The 14,190-nt window shown below is 34.8% G+C and overlaps 1 long non-coding RNA gene across 1 annotated transcript; it reads left to right on the forward strand.

Annotated features, from left to right (window-relative positions):
• The first annotated feature begins 4,773 nt into the window (after positions 1 to 4,773).
• LOC113724740 (uncharacterized) lies at positions 4,774 to 7,879 on the forward strand. The gene is made up of 3 exons (XR_003457171.2): positions 4,774 to 5,224; positions 6,067 to 6,124; positions 7,665 to 7,879. It is a non-coding gene; the product is annotated as an uncharacterized lncRNA (long non-coding RNA).
• The last annotated feature ends 6,311 nt before the right edge of the window (positions 7,880 to 14,190 follow it).

Consider the following 14,190-nt stretch of genomic DNA (forward strand, 5'->3'; position numbering starts at 1 on the left):
GAATAATGGTCACAAAAAATAAATATGTGGGCAATTTTCTAACCATTTCAATTGAAGTCTCAAACATGGTTCTCGAATGTGCTAACCCATGCGACAATTTAGCCGTGCAAGTTTTTAATAATCCCACTTTTAGTTGTCAATAATGCGGACAACGCTAGAAAAAATGGAAAAAGTTGTGCATACAATTTTGCAAAAGCACTAGCACATACATAAATATTGATGAATTTTAAGGAACTGCAAAATTTCTGTCTGATTTATTATGAACTTCAGTACTTATTAGAAAAATCTGCAACATATGTCGAGCAAATTTGTAATTACCACAATTTATTGAGTTTCATATAGTTGAGAATTGAAAAGGGGTCTTGTAGATTGAATATATAGCATTAGCAGAACGCAGGTGATTCAATGTCTCTTTCCATTTTTTAAAAAAAGGTAGTTTTACAAAGTACAACTCCTGCAATTTTTGACATTCTCAAGTATTTAATTACATTAAAAGAAAACAAGGAATCTAGAATAGTAGTAAAGGCTGGGTGCTCTTTTGGAGCATCAATGACCAATTTTTGCAGCATCAAAGCATTCTTTAGCATAGTCCCTGCAAACTGAATAGCATTCCCAGTGTTTCCATCCTAGAATCCATAGATTTTAATGAGTTTCAAGGGAAGAATATGGCAAAATGCTGATGCCAAGTAGCTCTTCACATCAAAATCGTAAGCACCCAGAAATTTTGCATCAAAGCGGAATTGCAGATTCGTTACATAGACACACTAGCGCGATATTAAAGATTATAGCATTATCAGTAAAACTTTAACAAAGAAAATTAAGATCAATCGGGATCGAAGCTGTACTTTAGCACTAAGCAAACTTTTGATAGGAAACTAAGGCTACCACTCCTTTTTGTTTCTTCTACTGTGCAATAATATAAAAGACAAGTTATAATCGAGTAGACCTCTATTGCATGTCCAGTGGATGTCACTCACACCAAACAGCTTAATGTGAGGAAGAGGAACCAACTCGTCTTGGAGATCCCCTTTGTCACCTTCGAGCCAGCCAAATCTTTTGGGAACCAACTATTTTTTTTCTTTTTTTAAATCAGATCTTATATTTTTTCTAATAATAATAATAATATTATCTCAGTTCAATGCAGTCGGTACTGGTTCTGGGCTTATTCATCTTTTGGAAACTGTCATTCAAGATCTAAAAGTTCGTTCATTTTTTTTGAGGTTCAGAAATGAAATGATTGGCCATGAAGATGACAAGGGAGGACTGATTCCAAGGATTTTTGGTTCATGATTGATACCTTAATTACTGAGACATAGGGCATTTGGTAGGAAATTAGTTTGTGTTAGGACTTTCTCATTTATCCCTGTCTATGAGTTCTGTAAGGGCAGAAAGTGAATTATGTTGCGGTACAGGCATTACTTCATATGATTCTAACAACTAGCCCTTACCTTATATTACTACTAATTACCCGAAGGTAATCAAGAAAACATTTATAGAATAAAAATTCAAGAAAGAGAAATAGGATAAAACTAAACTAAATTAGAAAGAAAGAATATAACAAGATAGTATACCTGCCAATTGTTCAAGTCCTCAGTAGCAATCTAAATTAATCATAAAAAATAGCCAACGGAAATCCCAAATCATAAGTAATAATCTGCTTTCAATACCACCATTTAACCTAAGGATTGAAAATTCGGATTAAAGTCTACCTTCTGATGAATTTTGAATTAGAAAGAAAAATAAATTAAGATAAATCAATTTTTACAAGAAAATATGAGAAATCAGAGAAATTAACCCAAAAAAATTATCTAAGTTACAATGAGAAAAATAGAAGAATTACTTCAATTTACCTCAAGGACTTAGTGTTCAGGAGGACGAGAAATTTACGAATAATCCGACCCAAAAAGCTTTTTTCGTGTAGAGGAGGGCAAAGAAAGTATGACGCTAGCAGAGCAGGAGTAGGAGTAGGAGTAGGAGTGGAGCAGTGAATTTTGGCACTTGAGTTTGGTGCCGCTGCGTTTTTCAAAGGCTTCCTGCCGCTTATATATGTACTGGGGACCTGAGACGTCGATGCGAATTGCCATCTCCGGTTTGCTTGGGTTATATTTTACTTTAGACCCCAACAAAACTTATCCATGTGAAAAAAATCCCCACCATATCCTAATTTGATGAATTTTCGAAAATGAGAAATTAATGAAATAGAGAAAAAAAAAGAATTAAACAAATAAAGTACAACAAAACTCAAAAATAAAGAAAATTTTCGTCTTTCCAAATCCCAAAGAAGTAGAGAGTCGCCTATGTTGTCACAACATCGCCTAGACTTATGTCACCTATGCTGTCAGTTAGATTTACATGGCGAGATGGCTTTAATAATTGATCAGAATGGAAAACAGGTACCTGCTTTTGATTTTCTCTAATTTTTTTTAGCTTTTCTTGTGCTGTTTTATACTTATTTATGTTTTCATTTGTATTCAATTTTAGACATGACTAGCATTTTTAGCTCTACAATTCCTCACCACCTTGGGCATGCTTACATTTTTTTTGAAAAATTGAGGAGTATATGTGCAACAAGGATCCTAAAACTCTCTTTGTTTTAATAATAATTATTATTATATTTTTAATTCTCTTCTGTTTTTTTTTAATGCTGAATATGCTTTTGATGATGACTTCACTTTCTTTCTTTTTTTTTTTCTTTTCTGCTTTCTATTGTTTCTTTTCCGTAGTTGAAGATTCGGCTACGACTCAAAGTCATAAGGCTGAATCTTTTTATTTGTTATTAATATCTGTCGTGTTCGACCAAAAAGAGTGAATTCTAGCGTATCAATTGTTACTTTGCTACTTTGTATTACATTTGTACTACTGTAAGTCCTTTGTGATATATATATTTAGTGAATAAAATAAGAATAATGGTCACAAAAAATAAATATGTGGGCAATTTTCTAACCATTTCAATTGAAGTCTCAAACATGGCTCTCGAATGTGCTAACTCATGCGACAATTTAGCCGTGCAAGTTTTTAACAATCCCACTTTTAGTTGTCAATTATGCGGACAATGCTAGAAAAAGATGGAAAAAGTTGTGCATACAATTTTGCAAGAGCACTAGCACAAACATAAATATTGATGAATTTTAAGGAACTGCAAAATTTCTGTCTAATTTATTATGAACTTTAGTACTTATTAGAAAAATCTGCAACATATGTCGAGCAAATTCGTAATTACCACAATTTATTGAGTTTCATATAGTTGAAAATTGAAAAGGGGTCTTGTAGATTGAATATATAGCATTAGCAGAACGCAGGTGATTCAATGTCTCTTTCCATTTTTTAAAAAAAGGTAGTTTTACAAAGTACAACTCCTGCAATTTTGGACATTCTCAGGTATTTAATTACATTAAAAGAAAACAAGGAATCTAGAATAGTAGTAAAGGTTGGGTGCTCTTTTGGAGCATCAATGACCAATTTTTGCAGCATCAAAGCATTCTTTTGCGTAGCCCCTGCAAACTGAATAGCATTCCCAGTGTTTCCATCCTAGAATCCACAGATTTTGATGAGTTTCAAGGGAAGAATATGGCAAAATACTGATGCCAAGTAGTTCTTCACATCAAAATTGTAAGCACCCAGAAATTTTGCATCAAAGCGGAATTGCAGATTCGTTACACAAACACACTAGCGCGATATTAAAGATTATAGCATTATCAGTAAAACTTTAACAAAGAAAATTAAGATCAACCAGGATCGAAGCTGTACTTTAGCACTAAGCAAACTTTTGACAGGAAACTAAGGCTACCACTCCTTTTTGTTTCTTCTGCCGTGCAATAATATAAAAGATAAGCTATAATCGAGTGGACCTCTATTGCATGTCCAGTGGATGCCACTCACACCAAACAGCTTAATGTGAGGAAGAGGAACCAACTCATCTTGGTGATCCCTTTTGTCACTTTCGAGCTAGCCAACTCTTTTGGGAGCCAAATCTTTTTTTTTTTCTTTTTGTAAATCATATCTTATATTTTTTCTAAAAACAATAATATTATCTCAATTCAATGTAGTTGTTACTAGTTCTAGGCTCATTCATCTTTTGAAACTGTCATTCAAGGTCTAAAAGTTTTCTCTTTTTTTTTTGTGGTTCAGAAATGATATAATTGGCCATGAAGATGACAAGGGAGGCCTGATTCAAAGGATTTTTGGTTCATAATTGATACCTTAATCACTGAGACATAGGGCGTTTGGCAGGAAATTAGTTTGTGTTAGAACTCTCTCATTTATCCCTGTCTATGAGTTCTGTAAGGGCAGAAAGTGAATTATGTTGCGGTGCAGGCATTACTTCATATGATTCTAACTACTAGCCCTTACCTTATATTACTGCTAATTACCTGAAGGTAATAAAGAAAACATTTGTAGCATAAAAATTCAAGAAAGAGAAATAGGATAAAACTAAACTAAATTAGAAAGAAAGAATATAACAAGATAGGCTACCTTGTGACGCCCCCACCTCTCCGTAAGGCGAATCGAAGGGTTCAGCGGACCGCCTACCCAACTCTCGCCGGAACTTACTTCAATCCTCAAATAAAAGACAGATCAATTCCAATGATTTCATCTAAATATGTCAAAATAATAACATGATTATAATATTTCATTGCACAAGTACATCCGTAGATATAAATCTCAATCAACTATATCGAGTTCCAAATCTCACAATTTTCTCAAAGATCAGTTACAACATATCAAACTACACAAAAGACAAGCCTTCATTAGTATCTTCCAATAGCTTCATTCACGTCACTTTCCTGATAAGGTGTGAAGCCCCGAAAGACGAAGAAAGAAAACATTCTGGTGAACAGTGAGAATCTTGCTAGAAATCCGGCCAATTCTCAGCCGGATTGGCTGAGCATTTTGAAAAAAAATTTGGAAACGTACTGCCTTGAATCCGGCCGACAATCGGATTCTGTTGTCGTATAGTTTTCTTAATGATTAAGTTTTCATCTTTTGACCATATTTGGGGTTCAAAACCCACTTTTCTTTCTTTTTCAAACTGACCGAAACCTTTGAGAGAGAAAAGAGAGAAAAACTTCATCTTGCAACCTCAATTTCTTACCTCAATCTTGTGTTCCAACCATTAAAACCTCAATTTACTCCATAAAAGTCCTTTGCTAAGGAAGATGGAAGAAGGTGGTGGAGTGGTTTTGGTAAGGGAAGTTAAGCTACCAACTTTTCTTGGGGTTTGAAGGTAATTTGTCAAGAACTTCCTCTCTACTGCAAGTAATTGTTAATAGGTGGATTAGAGATGTTGAATATGTTGTTTTATGGAAGATTTCATGGATTAAAGTAGAGTTTGATATATTTCAGAATTTTTGGTGAATTTTCTATCTTTATTTGATGCTTAAGCATATGCCATGCATTGATGGCTTAATGATGTGTGAAATGAAGCTTGTATATGCTAGATGTGATTTCCTAAGGAAAATTTTCGCTTGTGGGGTTAATTTCAGTTCTAGGGTTTCGAATTTAGGGCTTAAATGTGATTGATTTTGGAGCTATCAATTAGCTCAAATTGAAGGGGTATTATGGTCTAATTAGATGTGTGGTATATCTTATGATTTGTATGTGTAATTGTGGTTATATGCAAAGGTTAGTTTAGAAGGATAATTTCAGTTTTTACCTTGTTTCTGGATTCAACTTGGACTGCACATTTCTCCATGTTTTAAACCGAACCAGCTTTTGGATAAAACATGAAAGTTATAGATATATGAGTTAGCTATCTACTTGAAAAATTTCAGATCGATTGGAGTACTGTATCTTGTGATATGACCGAAATACCCTTAACTGCCCTTAATTCCTGTTTCACAGACAGTTTCCATTTTTCTCTAAGATTTCGATTTTTGACCATGAAAATGTATAATTTAGCTTTGAAGGTATTCATAAGAAATGTTGGTATATGTCTTAGCTTCGTAATGCCATAAGATTCGTTTCAATTGGATAAGTGTAGCTTCAATTGTGATTAAAATGCCAAAAGATGATAGGAACTTGATTCTTTTAGCATTCCTTTTGTTTGACATGATAATTGTGATCTAGGGTTTGGACTTGAGCAAGGCAATGATATATGATGGATGAGGTTCATGAGTCATGGTTGGTGAGTGATCCCACAACTATTTGCAAATTTACTTTTGAACTATTTCTTGCATTGGTTGCTTAATTGCATATCATTTGTGTTTGTGTGTGTGCCATGCAATGATGGAGCCAAGGGGGGCCAGAGGGGGGCCATGACCCCCCTTAAGTTTTGAAAATTTTAATTCATAATATGTAAATATATGTGTAAAATAAAATTGGTCCCCCCTAAATTTTTACAATTTTAGTTTATATTATGAGAGTTGATATATATATATATATATGAATTAGTCATCGAGTGGATATATTTCTTGCAACAATTGATTATCAATTGCAAGAGTTACATAGCAGGTTTAATAATCATACCGTGGAATTGCTTGTTTTGAGCACTGCTTTAGATCTTAGAAATGGATTTATGCTGTTTAAGATTGATTATATTTGTAAACTTGCAGAAAAGTTCTATCCGAATGATTTTATGGAGCAAGAACTAGTATGTCTAAGAATAGAACTTCAACATTTTGAGCTCGGTATTCCAAATTATCCTGAATTGCAAGAATTATCTGGTATTCATGAGTTATGTCAAGGCTTGGTGAAGATAAGAAAATCAGTGATATATCCTTTTATTGACAGATTGATTAGACTTGTTCTTACTCTTTCTATATCAACTGCAACTACAGAGCAGACATTTTCAATTATAAAAATAATCAAGACAAAACTCTGAAACAAGATGAAAGATAATTTTTTGAATGATTGTCTAACTGTGTATATAGAAAACGAAGTTGCTGAAAAATTTAGCAGTGATTCAATCATAGATGAATTTAGTTCTATGAAAGAGCGTAGAACTCAATTTACTTCTAAGAAAAGATGTTGAAATTTCAAAGTATGTTAACATAACTTTTATATTTTTTCAATTGAAAATAGTTACATTTATATTACATGGTTATATATATATATATATATATATATATATATATATATATATTGCACAGGTGACATATTGGAGAGCATCTTCTCATAATGTGTAAATTGGATGGTTTGTGATGTTATAAGATATTTAATCAAAAGTTATTTTTTTTGTTAGTTTTTTTTATGACTGTACCGCATATTTATGAATAGATATACCTTTATAATTAAATTTAATATTTGATATTTTTAGATGTCATATATTTAAATAGAAGAAAATTATTTTGAACATAATATATTAAGGTAATTTTATTAGGAAAAAATTTTGGCCCCCCAAAAAAAAATTCCTGGCTCCGTCATTGGTGCCATGATATGATTTGGTTCCATTGAGTTCTTGGAAAATCTTGTACTTAGAACCAACGTCTCTCCATTGTTTATTTAGAGCATCGATGGCTCTTTTGTACTGTATAACTTACTGGATCTGTTTGAGCGTTGGGGTTTAAGTATGGTGATTTCACTGGCTCACGAGAACAATATACATACATTTGATCATGGATTCATGATATCATTTCAATGCGTTATTGTGAAACTGATTGATTATTGATTTTCACTGGACACTCGCTGAACTTCTACCTCACCCCAAACATATTTTCTCCTCACAGGACTCGAGATAAAGGAAGCGCTTGTCTTAAGTTCTCCGTGTGACTGGATGGATTATCTCCTGTATAGTTTAAGTTTTACATTCATCTTGTGTAATAGTTAGATTTGTATGAAAGTTTGGAATTGAAACAAGTGTATGTGTACATTCCACGCTTGTGATACTTAGTCATGGAGGAGTTTGATGTAATATTTGAGATGTGCATTGTATTTTAATTAAGGACTGTAGTGAATAAGTGAGTCCCAAAGAGAGTTGGACAGGCGGTCAGCCGAACCCTTTGGTTCGCTTTAGGGGGAGGTGGAGCTATCACAGTTGGTATCAGAGCTTAGATTTCGGATCTCTATAGTGTATCCTTGGGTAAAGTTTAGGATACCGAATTGTGGGATTGGTTTGAAAGGGGTAAGCGTAAGATATGATTTGGTTGCTTCCAACCGTACATCAACCGACTCTGGTTCTAGCGTACGGCCTGAGTGGTAAAGTTTCTTAGTTTTGGATTCTTGTACTTGAGCACTCGATACTTTTCCGGAGGAAATGCTTGTGAATTTAGAAGGAACATGGTCTAGTGTATGATGATGTGAATAGAAATCATAAGTGAGTTTGAGACAAATTATAATGGTAAAGGTCAGAGTACAAAAGATTCTTGTACTTGCCTTGGAATGTAACCGAATGAGGAGATTGAAATGATGAATGTTATCAAGAACTTGTCCAATAAGATTTTGGCTAGAGTTTTGATAGATTGTGGTGGTGGCGGAATTATTGAGAAAACTTCTGGTTTTTGCATCCTTCTTCTAGTCTGCTTGTTTGATTAAAGTTTGCACCACTCGATTTGTAAGTGTTAGGATTTGAACTACTTGAATTGCCTGAAATCGACTAAGCTGAGCACTTGAGACTTGAGCCTGTTTAGACGAGTGTGCTCTTACGTATACTTAATGACCCGATTTGACTGAATATATAGTATTTCATTTACGCATGAGCAAGTAGTTTGATTCGTATATGACCTCTATATGGACTTGAATTTTGTGACTATTTGAGAATGTGAATTGCTGGGCATAGGTTAGGCGAGTGAGTTCTTATTCGTACTCATGCTCCTTGAACTTGAAGTAATTGACCCTGCTTTTGAACTTGTATGCTTTTATGTGTGGTTGTAGACCGGCTATTACTCTTCTGTAGCGGTTGAACTGAACCCTTTTGGCAAGGCATTATCTGTTGTGTTCTCAAGCACCGTCATTCTTCTGACGAGGCACGCCTGTTGTGTTATCAAGCACCGCCATGGATGAACTTTTGAATTGAGCCTCTCTGGTGGGGCATTGCCTATTGTGTTATCAAGTACCGCCATTTTCTGGCGAAACTAGCTTGTTGTGTTGTTTGGCACCACCAGGGACAAATTCCTGAGACTCGTTGGTGAAGTACAGCCGTTGTGCTAACTTGTTGTGTTATCCAGCACCACAGGGACAAATTCCTGAGACTCTTTGGTGAAATATAGCCGTTGTGCTAACTTGTTGTGTTGTCCAGCAGCACCAGGGGTAAAATTTTCAATTTGAGGCTACGCTATGTCCTGAATTTCTTTCAAATATCTGGGACTTTATTTCCAATTCAAGGTTAGTTGATTGAACCGAGTCCTTTTGCATGTTCTCATTGGTTACCTGTTTAGCTATTTGTTGGCCATTACCAAGTGATAAGTGGGATTGGAGTGATTCTTAGTACTTGACTGACTTTCGAGGACTATTTGGATCTGTTTAGTACGAGTTGGAATGTCGAGAACGACATTCTTTCAAGAGGGGGAGTTTGTGAAGCCCCGAAAGACGAAGAAAGAAAATATTCTGGTGAACAGTGAGAATCTGGCGGAAATCCAACTAGTTCTCGGCCGGATTCTTGGCCGGATTGGCTGAGCATTTTGAAAAAAAATTTGAAAACCTACTACCTTAAATCCGGCCGGATATCCAACCAGATTTTGGCCGGATTCTGCTGTCATACAATTTTCTTAATGATTAAGTTTTCATCTTTTGACCATATTTGGGGTTCAAAACCCACTATTCTTTCTTCTTCAAACTGACCGAAACCTTTGAGAGAGAAAGGAGAGAAAAATTTCATCTTGCAACCTCAATTTTTTGCCTCAATCTTGTGTTCCAACCATTAAAATCTCAATTTGCTCCATAAAAGTCCTTTGCTAACGAAGATAGAAAAAGATGGTGGAGTGATTTTGGTAAAGGAGTTAAGCTACCAACTTTTCTTGGGGTTTGAAGGTACTCTTGTCAAGAACTTCCTCTCTATTGCAAGTAATTGTTAATTGGTGGATTAGATATGTTGAATATGTTGTTTTATGGAAGATTTCATAGATTAAAGTAGAGTTTGATCTATTTCAGAATTTTTGGTAAATTTTCTATCTTTATTTGATGCTTAAGCATATGCCATGGATGGATGGCTTAATGATGTGTGAAATGAAACTTGTATATGTTAGATGTGATTTCTTAAGGAAAATTTCTGCTTGTGGGGTTAATTTCAGTTATAGGGTTTCGAATTTGGGGCTTAAATGTGATTGCTTTTGGAACTATAAATTGGCTCAAATTGAAGGGGCATTGTGGCCTAATTAGATGTGTGATATATCTTATGATTCGTATGTATAATTGTGGTTATATGCAAAGGTTAGTTTAGAAGGATAATTTCAGTTTTTACCTTGTTTCTGGATTCAAATTGGACTACACATTTCTCCATGTTTTAAATTGAACCAATTTTTGGACAAAACATGAAAGTTGTAGATATATGAGTTAGCTATCTACCTGAAAATTTTCAGATCGATTGGAGTACTGTAACTTGTGATATGACCGAAATACCCTTAATTGCCCTTAAACCCTGTTTCACGGACAGTTTCCATTTCTCTCTAAGATTTCGATTTTTGACCATGAAAATGTATAATTTAGCTTTGAAGGTATTCATAAAAAATGTTGGTATATGTCATAGTTTCGTAATGCCATAAGATTCGATTCAATTGGATATGTGTAGCTTCAATTGTGATTAAAATGCCAAAAGGTGATATGAACTTGATTCTTTTAGCATTCCTTTTGTTTGACATGATAATTGTGATATAGGATTTGGACTTGAGCAAGGCAATGATATATGATGGATGAGATTCATAAGTCGTGGCTGGTGAGTGATCCCACAACTATTTGCAAATTTACTTTTGAACTATTTCTTGCATTGGTTACTCGATTGCATATCATTTGTGTTTGTGTGTGTGCCATGACATGATTTGGCTCCATTGAGTTCTTGAGAAATCTTGTGCTTAGAACCAACATCTCTTCATTGTTTTTTAAGAGCACCGATGGCTCCCTTGTACTGTTTAACTTACTGAATCTGTTTGAGCGTTGGGGTTTAAGTATGGTGATTTCACTGACTCACGAGAGCAATAAACATACATTTGATCATGGATTCATGATATCATTTCAATGCATTATTGTGAAACTGGTTGATTACTGATTTTTACTGGACACTCGCTGAGATTCTACCTCACCCCAAACATATTTTCTCCCCACAGGGCTCGAGGTAAAAGAAGCGCTTGTCATAAGTTACTGGATGGATTATCTCCTGTATAGTTTGAGTTTTAGATTCATCTTATGTAATAATTGGATTTGTATGAAAGTTTGGAATTGAAACGAGTGTATGTATACGTTCCACGCTTGTGATATGTATTCATGGAGGAGTTTGATGTAATATTTGAGATGTGCATTGTATTTTAATTGAGAACTGTAGTGAGTGAGTGAGTTCCGGCGAGAGTTGGGCAGGCGGTCCGCCGAAACCTTTGGTTCGCCTTAGGGGAAGGTGGGGCTGTCACATAAGGAGTAACAAATAGAATAGGGTGAGTTGACGTCAGTGAGGGCAAGAAAGGCATGCAAGCGAATAGTTCAAATAACAATAACATTTGTACAATAAATAAAGCTATAAAATTCAAATAATTCACGATTAACAATTAAATACACTTGAGTAGGATACAGGAGCTCTCAAGAGCTAATTTCCACTTGCTTTGCCAAAGTTCAATCAAATACCTCCTCGTGATGACACTCCGTCACCCGGGTAGGTAATTAAATCCGTAGAACTTCACTTACTCCATTTATGGTTCTGAATCGACACGAGAGGTACCTCTCACCCGAATCGGTGTGGTACATGCTATCGCTCAGGGAATCGATTATATGTTTATGGTTCTGAATCGACATGAGAGGTACCTCCCACCCGAATCTGTGTGGTACATACTATTCAGTGGTCGATGAGACATCGCTCGAATCGACTTATACTTTGTTTATGATTCTGAATCGACATGAGAGGTACCTCCCATCTGAATCGGTGTGGTACATACTATCGCTTAGTGATCGATGAGACATCGCTCCAATCAACTTATACTTTGTTTATGATTCTGACCGCTCAGGGCTTAGTTAAAAGAAAGAGAGGACGAGAACGTCCCCATGAGTATACACATAAGTCGTGGAGGTTCACTCCAGCGACATGCAGACAGTTCAATTATAAGTCGAGGAGATTCACTCCAACGACATCCAGTCAACCAAATACAGTTCATATGACTTTAAGAAATCATGGTGTTGCTGTTGTCTTTTGTTCAACAACTTATGATTCCCAGAAATCATAAAATGACTACTACTTAACTATGTTGTTCCTTGTTTCAGAATTACATAATGATCTCTTGTTGTCCGAAATTGAACTAAGTTCTCATGTTCCACATTTTGTTTTGAAACTTAGGATTGCTACTTTGGACCTAAACTGCTCATTTATGCTTTTTTTGAGCCATTTATGATTTTAAGAAATCATAGTATTGCTGCTGTCTTTTGTTCAGCAACTTATCATTCCTAGAAATCATAGAATGACTGCTGTTTAACTATACTCTTGCTTGTTTCAGGATTACATAACAATCTCTTCTTGTCCATGCAAAATCCTTTATTTGTCAAGCTAAATGTTTTATGTTATCAAAATTGTTTCCATTTATCTTTCTTCTTCAATTTACCTTTTTTACACGTATAAAAATACAAGTTCACAGACCGAACCACGTGCTCATTCCTGAATCATTCTTATTTACGGTAACCTTATCTCATTTTTATTATTCTGATAATATGCACCAGCTCATTTACTCTTATCATTATTTTCTGTCAAACTGTAACTGTGTATTAATTAAATTATAAACTGACATATTCAACCATCTTCATTAATGATTCTTGTCCTTATACATTCATTACGTTAAAAAATATTTTCTTCTAAGTTTCTTCATTTTCTATATATACCTATCTTTTCTATCTTAGGCTTCCTAACTCTACTCTTACCATACATTCATAACCCCTTCAGCTTCAAAATCTTTTTTCATTTCTAAACTCTCATCTTTCATTTAAATTTTCAACCTTACTACCAGCTACAACAAATCCATACCTGACTTTTCTTCAAAATGGCAAGCACTATTTCACAAAGATGTTGCTTTCTCATTAGACGCAAAAATAGAGGCCAAGTGCATTCCGTTTTGTTCAATACCATATGTTTCCAAATTTTTCTCTTCTTTACATTTCATCTAAAAACCATGTTATCTTAATATCATATGCAGGTTTTACCTCCTCTATTCAAATCGTTACTATCGCAACATGGCCGTCACAGAATTATCTTCACGCATGGAACAAAATAATGAAATATTACAGTAAATGATGACTCATTTGGAGCAGGATGGGATGAATATTGTGAACAGAATATTACTAAGGAACATCACATACTATTGCTTCGACATATTGGAAATTTATTTTTTGATATTATTAATTTTTGTGAATTGCAGCAACAAGTTAATCTCAGCTGGACAGTCCCTCTAACCAACCTTCATCTTTAGCAAGATTGTATACATTCATAATACATCTTTATTCTTTCTATTTCATACTAATGTTCCAATCCTACATTATTGACAGGTGCCGAACCTGTGTAATAATAATAAATAAATCCTAACTACCACTTAAAACAGTCAGTAATCAATTCGAGTACTGGAGCAGGGACTCTAGGTGTGCAATGGGTTACTTGATTCACCCTGTTCCCGAAGAGTTTGCTTAATCCGATATACCTGAATTAATTATTTAACTGAATTCCCTAACTAGTAGACAGTGATAAGCAGGTCGTCTCCTCAGGGACTGGAGAGATATTTGTTTCTTTTCAAATCAAGATTAATGGGGGGGTTTTGGTATCAAATGCCAACTAAACAAATTAAATGCAGAAAATAATTAATTAAAAGAAATACCTGAGAGAAACTCTAGTAGCCAAGGGTATACTTCAGAAATGGTTCATGTACTGATCATTGATGCAGAAATAATTCCAACATTTATTAATAAATTGGTTATAGTTGTCTCGCACGCGCTAAACAACCAACCATTTCTTAATTTATCGATAGCTAAGGTACAACCGTTAGTTATTTGTCTAACCCAAAAACAACCCTAGGTACGACCGTAGGATTTAATTTCTAGATTGCATTAATAATTAGAAAGGCCCAATCCTAACTAACAAACACG

The sequence above is a fragment of the Coffea arabica genome, chromosome 2c (assembly GCF_036785885.1).
Source record: "Coffea arabica cultivar ET-39 chromosome 2c, Coffea Arabica ET-39 HiFi, whole genome shotgun sequence".
NCBI lineage: Eukaryota > Viridiplantae > Streptophyta > Magnoliopsida > Gentianales > Rubiaceae > Coffea > Coffea arabica.